Source organism: Grammomys surdaster, unplaced genomic scaffold (assembly GCF_004785775.1).
Source record: "Grammomys surdaster isolate TR1022 unplaced genomic scaffold, NIH_TR_1.0 140, whole genome shotgun sequence".
Taxonomy (NCBI): Eukaryota; Metazoa; Chordata; class Mammalia; order Rodentia; family Muridae; genus Grammomys; species Grammomys surdaster.
Genome location: NW_021604598.1, coordinates 13,051,405 through 13,055,878, shown reverse-complemented (window position 1 = coordinate 13,055,878; position 4,474 = coordinate 13,051,405).

Sequence of the window (4,474 nt, the reverse complement as noted above, 5' to 3'; positions counted from 1 at the left end):
CATGAGATCTGAGGACTGACAGTGAGGGCTGCCCTCCACAAGCACATGAGATCTGAGGACTGACACTGAAGGCTGCCCTCCACAAGCGCATGAGATCATAATTACGTAGAGTTCTGCATTCCATGTGTGTGCCTGTGCACATGTGCATGTGTGTGTGTGTATTGTACAAACTCTAGATTCCACGTTCAATTGCAGTGTCCATTTAAGCTGCCACTTAACCGTGCACACCACCATTGTTTCTAAGTGGTAAATAAAGGGGCAGAGGGTATATATTTCTAAGATAATTTTAAAAAATTATTGAGCCATATTTTAAAGACACTTGGATATGTTTTCATATGTGGTGTGTACTTCCAAGTGTAAAAATCAAGCCATATGTTTTTCCTAGTAGCACACATTGCTTGCACATTTTGTTTGATTTCTCTTTCCTTCTGCTTCCGCTATACCTGAGGTGACCACAGCTTTTTGGGTTTTGTTATAGAGCAGTGGTGTGGTTTAGTTTTTGAGACAGGATCTAGCCTGAAGTCATGGAGCCAGAGTGGTCCTCCTGCCTGCAAACTCAAGTTTGCTGGGACTTTAGGAGTGTGCCACTTGCCCAACTACTTTCAGAATTTTTTACCTACGTAGTCTTAGCTTCCTTTTTCCTCTTTCATGTATCTCTCTTCCAGTTTGCATAACCTGTATAAATATTGTAGCATGTTGATGTTCTTCTTGGACTTCACTAGTATAACTTGCTCTTTAAGCCCTTCGACATATTTTTGGTGGGAGCGTGTGCCTGTTTGTTTGTTTGCTTGCTCAAGTGTGCATGTGCTTGTGGGGGTCAGAGGGCAGCTTCCACTGTCAGTCCTCAGCTGCTCTCCTCTTCTTTGTCTGAGACATGCTTTCTTATGACCTGGAGCTTTGCAAGTAGAATCTGTGTCTACAACATTGGGATTGCACGTGTGCCCTGCCTTTGGAATGGGTTCTGGAGAGATGAACTCTGGTCCTTGTGCTTGCAAAGTACTTTACCAACGGAGGCATTTCTACAGTCCCCTTTAGTATTTTTGATATTTTTGTCCTAAGAGCCAACTTGAGCTTGGTTGTGCCTTCTGTTTCAGAACAGTAATTTTAAAAATCCATTTTCTTTTTTTGTAGACAGACAGAACTAGTTATCTTTCCTTTAAGAAGGATTTTTCTTTAACAAGGCAACCCTGGGCTGGAGAGGTATGAAGCGGGGGTGTGGTTTAGTTTTTGAGATGGGATCTAGCCTGTCTCAAAACAGGGTAAATGTGGTTGCCACCAAACATGCCAATCTGAGTTCAGTTCCCAGGACCCACACGGTGGGAGAGGACCAACCTCCCCAACTCTGACCTCTGCACAGGCACCATGGCAATGCACATACCCATGCACCCACACATAAATAAATTTTTAAAAGGACAATCTCATCCCAACAGTATACAAATAAATACCTATAAAGTTGGTCTTATTATTTCATAATTGTTTACTGGCCTTTGTGTCAATTTCACAGTATGTAATATACCTGAAATTTGTGTTGCTTTTATGTTTTCTTCCAAGCTAATAATAAACATGCCACAAAATATATTATTTTAAAATGCCATAATGCATTGATGCTTTCAGCAATGATTTATTTCATCCTTCATGTGTGCCTGACACTCTTGGACCTTGGACAAGTAGTGACTAAAGCAGACCTTGTGAGACAGTTTAGTATAGTGGATGACTTAGAGTAAACAAATTGTATTATCTGGAAACAGAAGAAAATACCACATAATAGTCGATTGGAATTTAGCCAAACAGCATTTGAGTTGAGACAAATAGTGGGAAAGGTCTACTATGTAAATCTGGAAGAGGAACTTTCAGGTCAGGCCAGGCCCAGCCTGGGGTGCCAGGGAATAAATAACCATGCCATGTTTGTGGAGCATGGCAGTGAGCGGAAATGAGACCACATGGACTTTGTAAACCCAGTAGAGTTTAATCTCACACAGGAGGGTTTTGTCACTTAGGATTAGGTTCTGTTGTATGTAACAAAATTCAAGATGCTCCTTTAAACATACATTCTATAAGATCAGAAGTGGTGATTCAGTGATGTGCATTGGCCAGCTCCATCCTCAGGCTTTCAGGAAGCCCCGGGGGTCATACTGCCACAAGACAATGGAGCTCTGTTTCTCATATCTGTATTCTGCATAGAAGGAAGGAGAAGCCAGCACACTGCCTTACAGCACTCACGCCTTTTAGAGAAATGAAACTTCCCATGCATATCACTACCTAGAATGTAGCCACCTAGCCATACCTAATTATAGAGAACGTTAGGAATTTTAGGTTGGGCACATTGTTATCTCCAATGGCACAGAAGTTTATAAGAGACCAACAAGATGGTTCAGTAGGTAAAGGCACTTACTGCCAAGCCTGGTGACCTGAGTTCAGTGTCTAGCACTCACGTGGTAGAAAGGAAGAATAGACTCCTACAAGTGTCTTCTGACTTCTCCATGGATGTGGTGACATAGTCACACACATAGGAAACAAATATAAAAGTTCTATAAGAATGAGGTGATTGGGAAGATGACTGACCAACTGTGTCATAGAAGTAATGTAATCTGGTACTTGTTTCAAAAACTGCTTAACCAAAGTCTGGAAGCAGGAGTGGAAAGAAAGACCTGAAAGTTACTCAGGGGTGACAGAGAAAGGGTTGTTCTGTAGTCCAATAGAAGGGAATGTTTGAGAACCAGTGGTGACAGTGGCCAACAGTGGGTGACGGTTGAGAGCTTGGCAGACATTTCCCAAGTACTGTCCACAAGAAACCGTGGAATCCTTCCAGAGCCCTCTGGCATTACATTAGAATAGTGTTCTCATTCTCCTTGTTAAAAGAAACCCTGGCACCAGGAAGTCAGTGACCCACCCACATCTTTCACAGGTGACTCAACCAGCAATGTGGCCCCAGAGCCCGCATATTCCTGGCTGCTCAGAGACAGCACAAGAACAGAAAATGTAGGTTTGGATTTGAGAGTATTGAAGCCATTCGTAGGAGACAGTTTGGGAGTTGTGGATACTAACCTGGGTGGTTTTACAGAATGTGTATGGATGGGAAGGATGCGTATGACAGGCAGCTGTGCAGAAGCCGTTACTGGTCCACTGCCAGGGCTCTAATGATTCTGAACACCATGGCAAAGTGTACCATGGGCAGGAAGCAGAGAGAAATGGGCCAAGGGCAAAATACCACCAAGGATCTGTCCTAAGAGTTGTAGCACCTCCAAAATAGTGTCTCCAGCTGGGAACTAACCATCTCTCTTAACAGACCAGACTGGGATTTCTTTGGGGCCTGAAATGGTAATAGATGCAGAAGCTATTGAAAAGCAAATGTAAGGAGCAGATAGGAAGCAGAAGAGACAAGGAAAGCAAGGCCAACAGATACAATGACATCAAAGGACAGTGTTCCTATTGGGTGAGATCTTTTGGCATGGTTTTGCCAAGTTGAGTGAACTGGAAAGATGGAGAGTGTCAGACAGATGTGTGGCTCTGAGCTGTGGGGGACAGGCCAATTGATATGCTTGAGGTGAGCTGAAGGAAGGACATTGACAGGAGTCCAAGGTGCTTTATGGATCAAAGGGAAGTTCTTGTATGCAGTTGAGTTTCTAGAATATTCCTTTCCATCATTGTAGTTCTTTGGTAAAACTGTTCTGATTTAAGAAATCAGTTCTCTCTCTCTCTCTCTCTCTCTCTCTCTCTCCCTCTCCCTCTCCCTCTCCCTCGCCCTCTCCCTCTCCCTCTCCCTCTCCCTCCCTCTCCCTCTTTCTCTCTCTCTCTCTCTCTCAGCCACGTTGGCAACTATTCTGCTGTTCCATAACAGAGACCCAGGGAATTCTGACAGGAGCTGTTACTAAATTTATACATTATTTTATTAAAGTGACATTTCAGAACTCATCCCATCCAGAAACATGGTGTGTCTTTCCATTTATTTAGCTTTTATGTCCTTTAATAAAAATTTAGGGTTTCATATAGGCCCTCTGTATTTATTAGTGCATTTTATCATTTTTTGTTGTATATCAACTTTTATGCTCACTCCTAGTCTCATTTTTCCCTATAATAAAAACTGCCATTTTCATATTTCTTATAATTCTTTTACTAGATTTGCTATGAATGCTAAGGCCATTTTAATGTATTCAAGATTATTTTTTTCTGAGACAGGATCACTCTAAGTAGCTCAAGGTGGCCTCAAATTACTGTGGCCCAGGCCGGCCTTGAATTGTAGCACTCTTCCTATCTCAGCCCTGAATTCTGGGGTGACAGGCGTGGACCACAACACCCAGCTTGTCTTCTAGGCTTCTAACATGAGAAGGAATTATTTTATCTGCTGTTCATTTAACAACGGTTTTAGTATTTTACATTTTGATATACTATCTGCTTTTTGTTTTACTTCAAGAAAGAAAATACTTATTATTTTAATAATATTCATTCATTCAGTGAGTAACAGCTAGTTTTCGTG